General features: G+C 40.6%; 1 protein-coding gene across 1 annotated transcript in view; it reads left to right on the top strand.

The window, feature by feature from the left end:
- Positions 1-220: 220 nt before the first annotated feature.
- The window catches only part of LOC126278519 (orexin/Hypocretin receptor type 1-like), a 1,135,944-nt gene continuing 1,116,733 nt past the window's right edge, over positions 221-19,431 (top strand). Inside the window, exon 1 of the mRNA XM_049978684.1 lies at positions 221-652. The gene's annotated coding sequence lies outside the window, so the exon portion shown is untranslated. The remainder of the gene's footprint in view (positions 653-19,431) is intronic.

Raw genomic sequence — 19,431 nt, 5'->3', positions numbered from 1 at the left:
TACAACTGGGTAGTCTCTAGACTAGGCCTGCCGTGTGGCGGCACTCGGTCTGCAATCACTGATAGTGGTGACAAGCGGTTCCGACGTATACTGACGGACCGCGGCCGATTTAAAGGCTACCACCTAGCATGTGTGGTGTCTCTCGGTGACACGGAGAGGAAGGCTGTGATTCCCAATAGTTGGTCGCCAGAGATTATCACGGATTCGTGCTCTGTTAGAGGCTCGCATATGGCGCTGGAATAATTGAGAAGTGCCAGCTGAACACAGCCCGGCCGGACTGAATGACTCTTCACCGGATGTCGGACACAAACAAAGCAGAAAATAAAAGGAAGCTGGCAGTCGGCACGAACCGGCCACTGGACGCTGGCGGCTGCGGCCGGGCTGGAGTGGACCACGCATCCGGTGGCGGCTGGCGGCGCGCGGCGCATGCGCAACGCTGCCGAGGCGCCAGTCCCCGCAGAGGAACGGCGCGCTAGCGGCGGGCAGTCAGCGTCGCGACGCCTCGCTCCCATCACCACCAGCCCCACCAACGGCAACAGAGGCAGCGGGCAGCGGGCAGCGGGCCGCCGACACCGCCAGCGCACGACGCCGCCCGGCGCGCGCGCACGCTCCGGAACCGCCACGGCTGACAGCGGCTGCCTCACCTGCTCTGGTAGGTCCTCCTACACTTGCACTTGTGTTAGATCATTTTTACCCATTTACAACCATAGAGATGCTATTACGGTTGCCGGCTCGTATTTACCGCGTGAACATTAAACTAGAACACCTTTACTGCCACAGAAGGTCGAAAATGTTCCGAAAATAAGCGTATACAGTTGTTTTTAACTATTTTTTAAAATTACCACTGTACTCTGGGTAGTATCTATCAAATATTCACGGTGATTCAGCTGCCCCTATCTATGTAGTCTTATGAAAGGCGCTGTGTTATATCTGGTCTTCGTAAAGTTTGCGCAAACTCATATTCTCTCCTTAGCTGCTTGCGAACTATTAGTCCTGCGGCAAAAATGAACAGGATTTCTTTATAGCAAATTTAACGTTGTTAAATCTTGTATCTGGTACTTTTTTTTGGTGGAGGCCATGGTTTTCGAACTGTTCAAGAAACACGTACAAAAGTGACATTCAAACGCACCTCCACCCCCACACTCATCCTTCACGAGTCAGGATTTCTACTGTGTTGTGCATCACAATCTCTCCTAACATTACACAAAAATTTCCCAACAGCCTCTACTGACTCGGCTATTACGCCACCAGCATAGTGGGCTGTTTCGTTAACATTAACAATTTTAATGTACTCCCAAGAGTAACGAAATAAAAAGTATTTTTGTAAACGTTACTATAAAACTAAATACGCTGACAATTCGACCCATACAAGCACAGTAATTTCGTAGTCAGGCCTGACAAATATAACGATGTATTTGTTTATTTTATGCTGTTAAAACTCACTGTTAGGTAAAAATCACACAAACGTCACTTTTACAATTTGTAAATGCTTCACTAAGCCTGTGTCAAAATAAGGTCAATAAATGAAATCCAAAGAAGGTCGAAAGCGGGGAATAATTCGTGCAGTCGCAAATTTTTCAGTGGTCGTGGGACTTCCATGAACAACGTACTAGAAATTGTGACTTGTTGGAGCTGAGTGTGGGAGCGTGGGCGCGTTTGAAATTCAGTTTTGTATATTTTTCTTGACTAACTTGAAAATGATATGCCTCAGGTAAAAGCATTTCCCAGTAGAAAATTTAATAGCATTAAGTTTCCTACAAAATGGTCCGGTCCAATTTTTTCAGTGGGACTGATACTTCGCGCGGAGCGAGCCACAAAATATGAAAATCTCGCTCTTGGTTTATGAAGGTCAGACATAGCATTGCGGTTTGCATAAAACGACATGGGTGCGGGCAGCTGATCACCCTGTATGTAATCACTGAATCTACCCTAGCTACGTTCTGATGCGTCATGTGCGGAATTTGAAAGACAGCAAGATATCGGAACTTTTTTAGTGGCTGCTTTAAAAATATTTCTTTGTCTTATGTTGAATAGTTCATTTACCGTCAACTACGTACTACCTTCCTAAACAATATTTGCATCGCGTGGTTTTAGTTATTACATACAATGAAATTCTAGCTTAGGGCAACTCTGAGTTTGGAGTGTGATAGCGTCACCCTCGAATTTTAGAGTCCTGTTCTACACCGCAGATGTGAATAAATATTGACATCTCGTACTTAGCAGATGAAAAATAACTTCGATTGTATTTACTGCAGTGGAACATCGAAAAAATTTCCTGATTATTTGTTCTCTAGTGATTTTTCATTTTCATTTGTTGCTATAATTTCGTTACTGAAATCATTATTGTCCACTGGGCGTCTTCTTTAATGGCTACTGCCTCTTCCACCTAAGCTGCATTCTAATACAGCGTGTACGCAATTGAAAGGCATTAACATTTCACAGCTTTTTTTTTCATCTCTTCTCTGAAACAATACTTTCTTTTGCTATGTGGGTGAGGTCCTTTATAGTCAGATACGCACTAAATTTGTAAACATTCTTTCTATTGCATACTTTTACTTATTATACTAACTGAAACTATGGCTTTGGGAAACTATTAGAATTTGGCGGTTTCCTCGACTCCTCTTCTGCACCTATGGCTTCCTGGCAGATTAAAACTGTGTGCCGGACCGAGACTCGAACTCGGGACCTTTGCCTTTCGCGGGCAAGTGCTCTACCAACTGAGCTACCCAAGCACGACTCAAACCCCGTCCTCACAGCTTCTCTTCTGCCAGTACCTCGTCTCCTACCTTCCAGACTTAACAGAAGCTCTCCTGCGAACCTTGTGAACTAGCACTCCTGAAAGAAAGGATATAGCGGAGACATGGCTTAGCCACAGCCTAGGGGATGTTTCCAGTTGGTGTATACCCGATAAAAATTAATCTCGACTAAATTTGCTGGTACAGAACGTCGGAAGTGTTCCCTTAATATCCACTCTATCCTGATTATTTATTTTTCATTTATTTATTAAAATTATTTTTTACTGAATTCATCACTGTCCATTGGAAATATTCTTTGAAGTATATTTAATCATTACTCTCTCTTCAAACCAAGCTCCATTCTAATGCAGAATGTACGGACTTTAAAAGGCAGCAATAATTTGTAATTTAGTTTTATGGCTCCTTCAAAAAACGTCTTCTTTGCTCCATCACTGAGGTGTTTTACAGTCAACTTCGTATTATATTCGTGAACAATATTCACTTTGCGTAGTTTTGCTTATTATTCCCAAAGAAATTACATTTTCAGGGAAGTCAATGGTTGAAGTGTGACAGATGTTCCGTCTAGAAATTTTCCTTTCTGTTCTACTGCCTTAACTATGTTTCCAGCTCCTTTCTATCACATGAAAATAATCTCGGCTACATGTAATGGCAAAAAAAAATGTCGGAAGTGTACTATAGATGTCCAATTTGTCCTGATTTTTAATGTTTTATTTCTTAATATTATTTTATTGTTGAAATTAGCGCTGCGCAATAGGCAGCTTCTTTAAACTACATGTAATCACTATGATCTCTTCAACTCAAGCTACTTTCGAATTCATCATGTACAGAATTTGGCAGGCTGCAGTATTTTATTTTTCTGACAGCTTTATAAAGAAATTTTTGTTACTGAAATATCACTTATAGTCAGATACGTATCGCATAGTACAACATTTGCTTTCGTAGTTTTACTTCTTACACACAATGGAATTTTACCTTTGGCCAACTCTATTGTTAGAGTGTGGCACTGTCCCCTCTGGAAACATTAACTGCTGTGCAGACCAATCTGAAACTTAGTCCGAAATCTATCTTAAACTGGAAAGCGACGATTTGTATGAAAGGCGGCTAAGATGTTAATGTGGATATAAAATAATGTGCCACTATAATGTAGCGCGAAAATTACTTTCACTCTACATATAAGACACTTTTCGTTGTAACTAATATTGTTAAATAATTTGAGAAAAGCTTAATTCTGCCTTCTTTTTCTTTATCATCACTGTGATTTCGCAGATTCTTGAAAATATATGTATTCACAATTGGCTTAGCCACCCAAGGACCTCGAATTTTTTTTTTTTAACTTAGGAAAAGTCTCTTACAGTCGGCTACATATTACATTCATATAATATTTACTTTGAATAGTTTTATGCTTAGTGGAATTACATATTCTGGAGATTCTCTGGTTAGACTGTGATACGTTCCCTGTCTCTCGAAATACTTGTTGTGATGACAGGCTGATGTTTTCCACTGTCTGGGGTTTAGCTTACACTGTGATGTGACGATCTATTTGAGAGGTAGCGAAGCCAACAAATGTGGGTACAAGTTAAACATTGAGCTAATAGGCACATCTGCAGCCTAGCTTGAGGTCTACTTTCGCTCCATAAACAGCGTGTATCATAAATCATAGAGAAACAGACATTAGTGAAACTAACATGTAACACCTCATGTGTAGGGGAGAGTGTTATACCGCGGAACACTTCTCAGACATTCCTTTCCAGCCAGCCATATAACAGAAACTTAATACTAGGGGGTGCTGATAAGTAACTCCTCCGAATTTCTTATGGAAAAATGTTGACGCTTTTTAAATAAAACAAACGTTATTACTGTTCTGTATCTTAATTATACACATTGTCACCCTGGTGACGAACACATTTCTCGCAATGACAGCCTATTTCGTTGACGCCACCACTGTAGAATGTTTGACTTTGTTGGCGGAGCCGCAACCTCACCTCTGCCTGCACCGCTTTATCACTGTGAAAGTGAAGTCTTCGAAGGTGTCCTTTAAGTTTTGGTAACAGATAAAAATTTGATTGGACCGAGTCCAGACCGTATGAAGGATGATCAATTGCGGGCTTCGGTTTATCGCAGGTGTCGCTGCGCTCGTATGTGGTATGGCGTTGTCATGCTGAAGAACAGTGTGATCTTTGAATATGAACAGTGGTTGTAGCAGACAATGCCGCATCGGCATAGTTACGTTAACACTGACATCTTACAGGTAACAATTCGGAGCTCTCTAGCGGTAGAGGGCTGCAAATATGGAGGCATGAAGAACAAAGATGTAGAAGGTTAATAAAGTTTGTTTTATTTAAAAAAAACTTTAAGAGTTTTCACGGCAAAAATTCGGACTCATTATTTTTCATCAAGCTCTCGTGTATTTTCTTATTCTATTTTGAAATGACGGCAGTCACTTTTTATGTGTGCAGTCTTTTTGTGAAATTACGCAGATTAGTCCAGAAAATTAAGGTTTTTCCAAATGTTAAAACATGTATCAAGGTACGACATAGTTGTGCACTTACGAGCAAATATTCTACTGAAATTTAGTAGTGTTGTAACCGAGAAAATCTTCTCAATATTGGATTTAGTCGTCTTTCTGTTACATTATTACTCTAATACACACTAATGATTAGTAAGTGAAATCAAATGAAGCGGAAGTTTTGTCAGACTTTTAAGAAATTGGATAAATTTTGAAACTGAAACATTCGGGAGCTAATAGAATTTTCATTTTTAAGACAGATAAAATTGTTGGTAAAATAACGAAACACAGACAGTTTGCGAACGTGACATGTTCCATGGCAAAAGACCTCCTTTGGTTTCAAGGTAAGCGACTGTACAAGACCGACGAAGTGTAGCTTAACCGTACATACTTTGTATAACAAGTTTTAAAATAATAGGCAATTTTACTTCCCACGGCAATCTGTAACTATGGAATTAACCGTATATTCCAAATAGCTTTAATATCTGTATATAAAAGAAAATGTCCTGACTTATTCGCTGATTCAACATCGCCTAGCCGAAACCGCTAAGCATAGAAACTTGGAATTTGGAGAGGATGTTGAGCTTATACAGCAGGGATTTTTCGACATTTCACCTCAAAGGAGATCAAATAGGGGACGAAAGGTTTATTGAAAATATGACGCTGTTAAGGCAATTTTTAAGCTGGAACTACGAAAATCGGTAATTTGTTTCTCGGTAAAAAATTAAAAAATACACGTTTCAGCGTTTGCGGAAATTCAGCCCCTAATGAGTGAAACAGTAAGGCAATTTGTTTTGAAAATAGGTTGTTATTAAAGAACTACTAAAGCATTTTAAAGCGACATCTATGAAAATTGGTATTTGGCTACTCTGTCGGAAATAAAGATTATATGTTAAGGGATCCAAGTTCGTAAGGAAATATCACTACGAGTCCTCAAAAGGTAGGATTTGAAAAACCTTCATTAGCGTAAAAAGTTTATAAGGTGTTGAAATTCGTGAACTAAATCAAAGAAAGCTATTTAATATTTACCAGGAAAAATCGACTATGTCAGAATTGCACAGAATTTTAGCAGACATAGCACATATTTAGTAAATTATTTTTGTTATATTTACCATGCAAACGCAATTGAAGCAGCGGGCACTAAGATAATATTTAATGCAGAACTTAATGCCAGTGCACAGAACACTACCTCATGTCTGACAGCAACAAAGACTGTAAAAGAATGGCGGAAACTGCTTTGGCGGTGTTTCGTTCCCATTTCTTTATGTGATTTGAAAACCAGCCACTAGACTGTACCGTCCGAAAATACATCAGATGTTGCTAGATACTCTATTCTCTAGCTACAAAAGTCTCTTCTACTATTGTACAATAACTTGCCATTTGCTGAAGTACTGTATTTCTTTCTAAGGTAGATAGTGGGTGAAGTTTGAGTCCGGTTACATGGTGACGGCCGAAAAGCTTTGACATCAAACACATCTGTACTAACTAGGGCAATATTTCACATTGATGTCGGTGAAGGATCGTAATCTCAGATTCGCAGTTATCTGACAAACGGCTCGATTGCGGACTCTTGTTAAGAGGAACGTTTTTACTTATTAATGACAAAAGGAGCTTTAGCATTGATCTTTGAAGCAGCAATTTTATTTCTAATCGATTTTGATCAATGCGTGGCCATTATGAGTGCTGTACATAAAACAGGAATAAATTAATAATCAGACTATACTACAACATACTTAGTAAGCCTAACCATACAAGTAAGAACATAAAGAAGAGATAGTTTGCATCAACATACATAGTACTAAAACATCGTGGACTCATAAATACAAACAGAAAAATCACAATATTTACACACATCGATGAGGAGTACAAATGCAACTGGGGTAGCTGCTTCTATGGACTTATGCAGCTGTGCTCACTCACCGTATCGGACGCAACAGCCCCCTCTTTAATCATCATTATCACAAAATCTTTTATTGGCGAAAATGGAAGACATAACGAAATACAGTATAATCCTGGCATTAATCAAGAACCTTAAACATAAAAATTTGTAGAATTACGCCATCTGGAGTGTGTTTCGGAAACTACTTCCCAACGTACGTGGTGTTGCATGAACCCTACTAGAATACAGTATCGCAGCCATTATATTAAGGTAACATATTTCCTAAGAAACCAAAAGAATTGTGCTAAACTATTATGCATTTTGACATTAATTTTATATTCACGGATTTTAAATATCTAAATGACAGACAATGTAGGTATAAATATACCTGACACAGTCTAAATACCTTTAAAAAACCAAATCATAAATCCGTCATTACTTATATTTAGGTAGAGTGACTGAATGTACGAACACCCTCTCGTTACTTGACACTCGTTGGTTTTTGAATGACGTACAAAAAAACCATGTAGACATAAACATATAATCAACATCATCTAAAACCTTTTAAAATCAGCATAGAAAATTCTCATAACATATTTAGTTAAAATGTGACATTGACACCATGTATTGCCATAAAGCGCTCTTGGCGTTTGAATCTGGAGCATGTTTACTCCCTTTCACCGCAGTTGAGACCTAGTCTACAATATAGCACTACAGTTTGTATCTTGGTCTGACAAATACCGTGCGCTGATATGTCCAGATAATGCAGTTTTACTGCTTGTATTTACGCGTCCACAGGGCTTTGGTTCAGGTATGTTGATGCAAACAATCTATCCTATATGTACAATTTATTCTGTATGTTATTATTTGCATAGTTTGACAGGAGTAGTGTGTTATGGTGCAGTGTGCTTGTTTTGTTTTCATTTTATCTAAGCACTGATGACTGTCACGCAGTGATTGAAATCAGTTCGCAATAGAAATAAAAATGTATGCTTCAACGACCAACGCTGAGCTTTCTTTTGTTATTAAAAATTGCGTGGCGATCGTGGTGCACGAAATTACTGATGTACCCATTCAAGGAAAGTTTATACGTCGGCTATCGTATTCTTTCATCCCTGCAGCTATCGCTAGTAATTATGATGTAGGCGAGCCCTGTATAAGCTGCTTTTCAGTAACAGTTACTAAATTCAAAAGAACTGAATTACATAATAGACGCATCTAAGACAAGTATTTTAAAGCATATTATTTCCGTGCATCGCACATTAATTTGTAAAACTTGAAGGGGTTGGGGGTCACTATGGAACTCTTACCAAACACTCTTCACTCACTAAGAATATTCTTTGCCCTGAGAGAAGGACAATCAGAACTACTTGTTACGTCAGTTCCTGAACTTTGAGCGGGCCGTTGTTCAGATGACGTCATCCCCTGTTTATATACTCCTCTCGCGTGACTTGTGGATGATGGTAATGATAATATTATACTCATGAATATAAACTGTAGCACTCAGTGAGTGCTGGACAGGTAATTATTTGTACTGGTATAACACTCCCTTAATCATGTAAAACATAGTGTCCACTCATCGATCGGGTTTCATTTTTCGGTAGGCTTGCTGCAATGTGAAACATAAAAAAACGCAGATTTTCAAATGTGTGTTTGAAGGTCCTTTTATAACACACTGTTTTCAAACTGTACAGGAATTCTTCGCATCTGTTAAACCTTTTGCTGAATTCTTATGCTTATTTGTACGCATTAGAATGATTTTTGTTTTGTTTCAGTGCTCTTCCTTTAAGTTTCTTTAGTCAGCATAATGAGAATTACGTTTGCAGTGAATCAATCCATACTGAAGTAGGGTTTCCTTGGCAACACACAACGTAAAAAAAAAAGAAAACTAAAACGAAAAATACATTGTAAGCATTTAAACGTATTACATTAACAGTAATGTTCCACAATATACTCACATGGACTTCGTATGTGTATCTAGTTCTGACCATTTGAGAAATCTGATCATAGTGCCATACTGCACTTAACTGAGAAAGTGTGACGGAACACTAGGTTCGTCAGCAGCAACGAATTAATGGTGAACTGCCGAATCGATTGAAGACACGCAGAATAGAGAGCATATCTAGTAGTTGTTTCCCGGTAATTCTCTAACCCTATGTTGGATAAATTGTTGTTGAAACTGATAAACATTCTGGTCCCATTAGAAATCATCTGTTTGCCGTGGAGGCTGGGGAGGGGATTTCCTGCAATACTTTTCTGCTCAACACATGGCTGTAGCTCAAAAATTTCGATATATTCGTTGCGGCAGATACAACCAAATCAGAAAAAGCGATATATAAATATCTTTAAAAAAAGTTTATACCAATAGGTCGCAATTCAAGTTGGAGGCTACATTTAGTGTCCGTGTGCTATCACTCAGAAGGATATATACCATCAGAATTACGTTCTGCTTCAACGGAAATTGGATCCTCCACTTTCAGAAAATGATAGTGCTGAGAACGTCGAAGAATTAACCAGTCACTTCTCATCTCAATATGTGGGCGTTTCAGATACACCAATATTTTGAACGAGAATTATTTTGTTGTAATTCCGTCTGCTTCTTGTTTTGCAGTGGAATTAGAGCTCAGGAAAGATTCTATAGGATTAACACGGCTATTATTAAGTTTCAAATTAATCAGCAACATCTGGATGTCATAGGGAGATGTATAGTGGCGAGAACAATACTAGAGTTGACTCAAAAAGTACTGTTCGGAATTGTCACCGGTTGAAAAAAATTAAAGTTTTGAAATATTATGCTTGCTTTGTTCAAGAAATTACGGAGAAATAGAACACAGCACGTAATTCTCAACAGGGAGAAATCATCAATTACATGCAAATAACTTCGTTCGTGCCTCAACAATTCACTATTATAGGATTTTTACTGATTACGATATTAATACATTATGTAGGTGACAATATCGGAAGTACCTTAAGATAAAAGGTGAATGATGCTTTTGCACACACAGAAGTGGTACCACCTGGAAACTGTTGGGAAATCCAGGAAATCGAAAAGAAGATCGACGTTGGAAGTAAGGGATTACAATTGTCCATCAACTTAGTGTAAAAATATGTGGAAATATCCATTAATATTCGATTAAGCTGTTGGCAATGAGTTATTGGAAAAAGTAAGAATTGTCAGTTTTGGGATAGATTGCTTCCGATGCGATTTAGAAAGCAGAGACTAGGGAAGGTAGATGCAGAACAAAAATCCTGCCAAGAAGGATAGAGTTTACAAAACAATGGTTCATTTGATTCTTGAGTGTTGCTCGTCAGTTTGGAAACCCTTCCAGGGCGCATTAAGCGAGAACTTCCAAAAAGAGATCAGCAGTGGTTCGTTAGGCAAGCGCCACTTCGCCGCGCAGAAACTCATTCGCCCTCCACTGGAGACGGTGCGGGCGGTGTGCGTCACAGACAGGTTTAGTGTTCATCGTCTGAGAACGCATGTCGCACGTTCCGCGAAGAGTCTTGCAACATATTACGACCTCCCACACACCTCTCGCAAGAAATTCGAGGTAGTATGGTTTATTTGTCCGCATAACGTTCACTAACGGAAAGAAAATGGAGAAACGTTCGTCTAACTGATGGTACCCCTGCTACCTGCCGCCAAACACTGTGATTGTGATTAGAAGTACACTACTGGCCATTCAAACTGCTACACCAAGAATGAATGCAGATGATAAACGGGTATTCACAGGACAAATATATTGTACTAGAACTGACATGTAATTACATTTTCACGCAATTTCGGAGCATAGATCCAGAGGAATCAGTACCCACACCAACCACCTCCGGCCGTAATAACGGCCTTGATACGCCTGGGCATTGAGTCAAACAGAGCTTGGATGGCATTTACAGGTACAGCTGCCAATGCAGCTTAAACACGATACCACGGTTCATCAAGAGTAGTGACTGGCGTATTGTGACGAGCCAGTTGCTCGGCCACAATTGACGAGACGTTTACAGTTGGTGAGAGATCTGTAGAATGTGCTGGCCAGGGCAAAAGTCGAACATTTTCTGTATCCAGAAAGACCCGTTCAGGACCTGCAACAAGCGGTCGTGCATTATCCTGCTGAAATGTAGGGTATCGCAGGGATCGAATGAAGGGTAGAGCCACGGGTCGTAACACATCTGAAATGTAACGTCCACTGTTCAAAGTGCCGTCAGTACGAACAAGAGAGGTGACCGAGACGTGTAACCAATGGCACCCCATACCATCACGCCAGGTGATACGCCAGTATGGCGATGATGAATACACGCTTCCAATGTGCGTTCACCGCGGTGTCGCCAAACACACATGCGAACAGAACGTAAACAGAACGTGGATTCATCCGAAAAAATGACGTTTTGCCGTTCGTGCACCCAGGTTCGACGTTGAGTATACCATCGCAGGCGCTCCTGTCTGTGATGCAGCGTCAAGGGTAACCGCAGCCATGGTCTCAGAGCTGGTAGTCCATGCTGCTGCAACGTCATCGAACTGTTCGTACAGGTGGTTGTTGTCTTGCTAAGGTCCCCATCTGTTGACTCAGGTATCTAGACGTGGCTGCACGATCTGTTACAGCCATGCGGATAAGATGCCTGTCATCTCGACTGCTGGTGATACGAGGCCGTTGAGATCCAGCACGGCTTTCCGTATTACCCTCCTGAATCCATCGATTCCATATTCTGCTAACAGTCATTGGATCTCGACCAACGCGAGCAGCAATGTCGCGATTCAATAAACTGCAATCGCGATAGGCTTCAAACCGACTTTAATCAAAGTCGAGGCATCACAACAACGTTTCATCAGGCAACGCCGGTTAACTGCTGAGAAATCGGTTTGAAGCTTGCCTCATATCGGCACGTTGTAGGTGTCGCCACCGGCGCCAACCTTGTGTGAATGCTCTGAAAAGCTAATCATTTGCATATCACAGCATCATCTTCCTGTTTTGCGTCTGTTGCACGTCATCTTCGTTCAGTAGTGTGTATATAGATTCCTATGGTTTCCACGAGATGATGAGAAGATATATTTCAGTGAACCCTCGCACCTTGACAAATTCCTTTTTCTGCAGTCGGTATACATGACTGCCCATTTATTATCACTTATATTATACTACACGTAAATCAGTGAGCGTATCGTGAAATCCAATTAAGGTCTCGCGCCTGTCTTTCAAAATGAGAGAGGGTTGACTGAAGTTAGAACGACATCGAAGGAAATGTATTCATGGTAACTAAATTAACAAAATAACGCCAATCAATGAGTGATCTTAAAAGAAAAAGAATTTTATTGTTATTTCTTCTCGTCAGTATCATTAACTGTAATGTAAGGAGAGCTCGCCCGCAACCGAATAATGAAATCAAGAAAATTTTGGCTCTTTCAGAACAAGCGGCAAATGTTTCCCAGTTGTAACAGCTTACGTCGGATGAACTATGCGTAATATGAGATACCATAAAAGAACCACGTATACTACAACAGAGAAAATGAAATCGTTAGCATTCTGCGAGGGCGCCCTGAAATGTGTTTCTTCTATTACGACAAAGTTACCATAGAAGTGTATATTTACACCTAGTTTTGCAAGACACTTTATGGCGTTTAACGGGAGGTTGCAGGAGTGCAGTCGATACCCACGGTTGTTTGCCTATATCGACATTCGGCTCCGACCACATAGAGCTAGGCTTGACAGAAATTAAAAAAAAAAATAATACAAAAACGAGAAACTGTGCAATGTCTGTCTGCATTATTTGTGTTTATGCCTCCAATCAGGAGTTCCTCTTCAGGAAATAGACGGACTGAGGCAGCGAAGACGCCACCCTGAACATATCCAGAATAAATAAATATATCGAGGTGTAGTTTTTGCCAAAATATTGCGGGCAATATGGCGAATATCCCACCGTTCGCAAGTAATTTTTATTGTTTACACTCGCCGACTTGCGATACCGGCGTTTTTTTTCTTCTAATTGGAGTATGTATACTCTTCTATAGCATTTGAAAGAAATTTCTAAGAGAATTTTAACGACATAGCATGTATGGGACTGGAGAAAATAATATCAAGATAAGAGCGCCGCAAACTCCTGTTCTTCAGCCAGGAGAAGAGTTTCCACAAACGTGCTTCTTCCAAATGCCTCAGATGATTGTATATATTTTTTCAGTAGCAATAAATAGACGTTTGGTCTTTGAAGTTTAATTCATGGTGGCATGACTGTTGTTTCTACTATTGCTGGCATTAAATGTATACATCCCAGCCTCTCTTAAATAATCTTGTAAAACTACGAACGTGCTTCCAGTACTAAAACAACCGATGACTTCATGGTCTGCAGCTCGTGGTCTTGCGGTAGCGTTCTCGCTTCCCGACCACGGAGTCCCGCTTTCGATTCCCGGCGGGGTCAGTGAATTTCACCTGGCCCGAGATGATTGCGTGTTGTGTCGTCTTCATCAACAATTATCCCCATTACGGAAGGTATTACGGAAGGCAACGGCAAACCCGCTCCGCTAGGACCTTGCCTAGTAAGGCGGTGAAGGTCTCCCACATCGTTCCCCTACGCTCTGTCAAGAAGCATGTCACTTCATTTCCATTTTTTCTAAGATTTCACGTCAGCATTGGAACTAATGTCCTAAGAAGACATGAAACTGGCGAGAAACTAACAGTATTGTTTGCACACTGAACATGAGTCAGTATAATTTTTACTTTAACTCTGCACAATTCTGACACTTCGTTAATTTACTGTTATAAGATTATCAATTTTTCCTACTATTTTATTCGCACTGCTATTATTATTCACCTTATTTCCTGTAAACTATTTACTGTATTAAAGTTAATTATTCAGCCGTTCTTCCTTCAACCTGCTCTTCAGTTTCTCTGTAAGAATGACTACTGCTTTCTTTTTCTGTTTAAAATTCCTCGTGTAATTATGGATATGGCTGAGATATAGAGATTTCGATAATTTTAGAAGGGGTTCAAAGCAGATTCCGTCGCTCTAGCCGTGCCATTTGTTTCGATTGACGAATGTGATGAATTTGAACGTTTCACTTTGATGTAACTTGAACACTTTCCTGTAATTTTTTTTTGTCATCAGTCTACTGACTGGTTTGATGCGGCCCGCCACGAATTCCTTTCCTGTGCTAACCTCTTCATCTCAGAGTAGCACTTGCAACCTACGTCCTCAATTATTTGCTTGACGTATTCCAATCTCTGTCTTCCTCTGCAGTTTTTGCCCTCTACAACTCCCTCTAGTTCCATGGAAGTCATTCCCTCATGTCTTAGCAGATGTCCTATCATCCTGTACCTTCTCCTTATCAGTGTTTTCCACATATTCCTTTCCTCTCCGATTCTGCGTAGAACCTCCTCATTCCTTAACTTATCAGTCCACCTAATTTTCAACATTCGTCTATAGCACCACATCTCAAATGCTTCGATTCTCTTCTGTTTCGGTTTTCCCACAGTCCATGTTTCAATACCATACAATGCTGTACTTCAGACGTACATCCTCAGAAATTTATTCCTCAAATTAAGGCCGGTATTTGATATTAGTAGACTTCTCTTGGCCAGAAATGCCTTTTTTGCCCTAGCCAGTCTGCTTTTGATGTCCTCCATGATCTGTCCGTCATTGGTTATTTTACTGCCTAGGTAGCAGTATTCCTAACTTCATCGACTTCGTGACCATCAATCCTGATGTTAAGTTTCTCGCTGTTCTCATTTCTACTACTTCTCATTGCCTTCGTCTTCCCCGATTTACTCTCAAACCATACTGTGTACTCATTAGACTGTTCATTCCGTTCAGCAGATCATTTAATTCTTCTTCACTTTCACTCAGGATAGCAATGTAATCAGCGAATCGTATCATTGATATCCTTTCACCTTGTATTTTAATTCCACTCCTGAACCTTTCTTTTATTTCCATCATTGCTTCCTCGAAGTACAGATTGAAGAGTAGGGGCGAAAGGCTACAGCCTTGTCTTACTCCCTTCTTAATACGAGCACTTCGTTCTTGATCGTCCACTCTTATTATTCTCTCTTGGTTGTTGTACATATTGCATATGACCCGTCTCTCCCTATAGCTTACCCCTACTTTTTTCTTGAACAGCTTGCACCATTTTATATTGTCGAACGCTTTTTCCAGGTCGACAAATCCTATGCAATTACTGAATTAAAATAGGTATCAACCTTCATTTAATCAATGCATTCAATCACCTAGCTGAAGACACACCATTACACTGGCTCGTGCAAATTTTTCGTGTTATTTCAATTTTTTTTTTTGTAATTATTCCCTTACCTCGTGCTACATACTACTGGTATTACTTCATTTCTGAACATTATATATACTTTATCCCACGGATAGTACTTGTAAATGTAACTTGTGCTAAATTAGTTCTTTCCCAATTGCTTACCTGAGTAACATACAGCCAATTTCTTGTTAACTTTACTGCACTTTTGGGAATGTTCAGACGAGAATGTGCTTGACTCACGCTTAAGCTACCGTGAAGAACAGAGTGCGACGATTTTGGCAGACACGCAATTTCTCTTTCACGATGAGATTTTTCTTGATTGTGGATAAACAGCAGGAGCTGATATAAAAATACGTTGCTGTAGCAATAAAAGCACAACCACTGAACTATAAGAGGAATTACGGCTCCGCGAGACAGTATCTGATATTTCAATGACAGAAAAGATGTCTGTGCCGTCGTCGACCAAATATAAAGTGAAATCATTTGCCACCATCAATACGACAAAATGTGAACTCTGATTTTACTTTTAGCTCAAAAATAAAACAATGATATTCTTGCTACCGTCATTTACTTCCTGTTTCTTCAGTGTAATGACTAATCTGTGCTACTGTATAAAGACAAGTCGCTGTTTAACATTTTTCTTGGCCGATATATTTCAAATGTTTACGCAAACCACTAATGAACATTCAGACTGACAAAGGCTACACATTTTTTTATGCTTGTGGTATAGAAGCGTACAAATAAAATCTGTGCTACCATATGAAGACAAATCGTTGTTTAAGGCAGCTAGTAAAAAATCTGGCAAACTTTCTGTCCGATTCACTTCGAATTTCTATGCGATACTAAACAGTCGGGCATAGGCCATTATTCGTTTTAAAGTACAATGTGCGGATTTTCTATTACAACCGGATGAGAGAGAGCAGTGTTGTGCTGTAAATATCTGGTTTCATTTTCTCTCTTAGTTTTAACTACGGTAGCAGTGCATTTAAACCATTGAATAAATTGTTTTGTCCGCCATATATTCTTTTTCCTTATATGAAATTTTAAACAGAAACTGAATATGCAAGGATCAGCTGTTTTTTCTTTCTCCCAGTAGGTTTTAGCAGTAAACAGGTAAATTGTATTTATAGCCTATCTCGTTATGATTTATCGTCTAAAACCATGTAGTTCTGTCCGTTTGCAGATTAAAACTATACAAAATGCGGCCATTGAAGCTACAGTACTCAGAGATCCAGCAGCAAGAAAGGTCTGTCATACCCAGTATACCAGTGATCCCAACAGATTTATCCATTCATTTTAAGAGACTTCAATTCGCATCAAGGTTTTGTTGGCAATTACAATAAACAAGGCTAAAGATCAGCGAGAGGGGAGGAAGATGGTCGGAATACGAGAGGGTGTTGAGTATATGGACATAGGTATGGGGAAGGAGGAGATGAATAGAGAAAGATGGGAGGAGAAGATAGGGAGAGATGGCAGGAGGGGACTGACAGAAAGAGGAGAGGGTAGGTAACAGAGAGAGGAGGAGGAGGAGGAGGAGAACAGAGAGAAGGAGAAAAGGTTAGGGCGTATAACCAGTTTCCATACATGTTCAGCAACTGCGAAACTTTACAGGTACTCCAGTATATCAGTAAGTGACATAACACTGTGCCTGACTATCAAAGTGAGACACTGTATCTCTAACAGACTACACTAAATCGTGGCACAACCTCAGATATCTCTGGCAGTTGGATGAGACATGAATGTAATCGGAATCAGATAACAAAACTAAAAACCAATCACTCTCCAATCGATACAACGATCTTTCAGTTATCTTCTCATCTTAGAGCAATCACCATGAGATGGACGAAGTACTAAATTAAATTTATGTTACCGGTATTTACTATAGAACTTTTTTGAATTTGAGGCGACGGAAGTAGCTTGCGTCATTTAATAGTCAATTTCTGAAAAAGGTTTCTACAGTAATAACAATTATACTGCACGTTCATAGACTGAAATACATCTACATGGTAAGAATATCACTTCTGCGCAACGACATTGCCTGCTGCTAAAGGACATAAACAGTCCTGTAAATCTTTACTCAGCACCATTCCGTATACGAATAAACGGCGTCAGGGTACAATTTTTAGAGATTGAATTCATAAAAAACAGAAAGATTAAGATGGTGGTTTTACTGTGTTTGTTTTCTACGTAGTCTTTCCCACTTCAGTACAACGCACAGAACGTCCTTACAACCACTTGAACCTGTCAGGAAAGTCGTTTCTCGGGATGATCGCCAACTCGTGAGGCGTATCGTCGTGAAGGCCTGTTATGTTGACAAAGCGGCGACCCATCATGTGGCCTCTGAACTTCGTTTTGTAATAGATTCATATTGATAACGCCAAGTCTCATCTTTCGAGAATTTTTTTTTCAGAAAATAACCGTGTTTTGCTTTTCAATAAAATCGTGGGAGGCGGTCAAGCGCCGCTGTTTTCGTTCGGGAGGCAAGGTGTGCAGGACAAACTTTGTTCACACTTTTCTCTTCTTCACACCATTCTGGACAACGTCTCGAACACTTCATTTAGAGATGTTGCTCGTCCAATAAACATTACCTGCTCACAAGAGAAAGGAGAGAGCAGATCTGTTGTTTACTTTTGTTAGTTCAAGCTGCTACCGCAAGTATTGCGCTGACGTCGCTTATGCGCCAGTAACAATAACAAGTCTCGGAACTTTTGGTAGATGGACGGCGTACGTAGCAGATTCTGTGGAGGTAGGCTTTTTTTAGATTTCTCTCAAGGCTTATGACACGTAAATCGTGCTTCACAAACTTGTGACAGGCGTATCAGTCAAAATTTATTGTCTATTATAAGCCCCTATACGCCTCTGTATATTCTGCGCGTCAAGGGTACGTCCAGTATTAATGAAATCTCGCCAGAATTTACGCTGAGTACCTTTTCGTTTTTCTGTGGTACAGAATACACCAAGAACTGCGACATGTACACTGATCAGGTAGAACATTATGACCACCGACCTACTATCGATATAAACCCGATAGCAGCGTCACCTGGCGAGGAATGTCTGCTAGTCAGACACACGCGCGGCACGTGTAGTTTCAGTGGGCGTGTTATCCATGTGTAGAATTGGGAATGTACGCGACAGACGTCAGTTTGACCGATGGCAGACTGTGATAGTCAGGAGGCTCTGAACAAATATATCGTAAACTGTGCGATTTGTGGGGTATTCGAGGAGTGCTGTGGTGAATGTCCTCAACACGCTGCGAAACCAAGGTGAAACCAAAATGTCGTATGGTTTGGCGGCGACCCCTCATTCCATATGTCGGACGTCGTAGACTGGACAGACTGTAAAACAGGACAGGCGGCTAACTGCGGCGGAAGTAATATCAGACTATAACGCTGGGCAGAGTACAAGTGTGTCTGACACACAGTGCACCGAAAACTAACGATAGGTCTCCACAGCCGACGACCCATGTATGTGGCATGTTAACACCACGACATCGGCAACTATGACTGACATCAGCATGTGAGCATCGGTACCGGACATTAGTGCAGTTGCAGTCAGTGTTGCATGATTTGAGGAGTCCTGATACCTTCTTTATCATGCCAAAGGGAGGGCGAGAATCCGTAGTCTTCCAGGGGAACAGCTCCTCGACACCTGTAGTGTGGGGCGGAGACAAGGTGGGGGAGGTTCAGCTATGCTCTGGGGAACAATCATGTGGGCATCCATGTGTCCATTGCATCTCATGTAAGCCACCACGAGCGCCTGCAGACTACATACACCCCTTGATGACGACCATGTTTCGCGATGACAGTGACATTTCTCTGCAAGATCATACGAGTGTCTCAAGGCCAGGAGCATAATGGAGTGGTTTGTGGAACGCAGTGCCGAGTACCTATTGATGTGCTGGCCCCCCAATTCGCCAGATCTGGACCCAGTTGAACACATTTGGGATGTGACTGAACGTGGCGTCAGGGCTCATCTCCCCCCTCCCTCGAATTTACGGGAATTAGGTGATGTGTGCAGATGTGGTGCCAACTCCCTCCAGTGACCTACGAAG

The sequence above is a fragment of the Schistocerca gregaria genome, chromosome 6 (genome assembly GCF_023897955.1).
Source record: "Schistocerca gregaria isolate iqSchGreg1 chromosome 6, iqSchGreg1.2, whole genome shotgun sequence".
In the NCBI taxonomy this organism is placed as follows: domain Eukaryota; kingdom Metazoa; phylum Arthropoda; class Insecta; order Orthoptera; family Acrididae; genus Schistocerca; species Schistocerca gregaria.
This window is presented reverse-complemented; position numbering and strand designations above follow the sequence as displayed.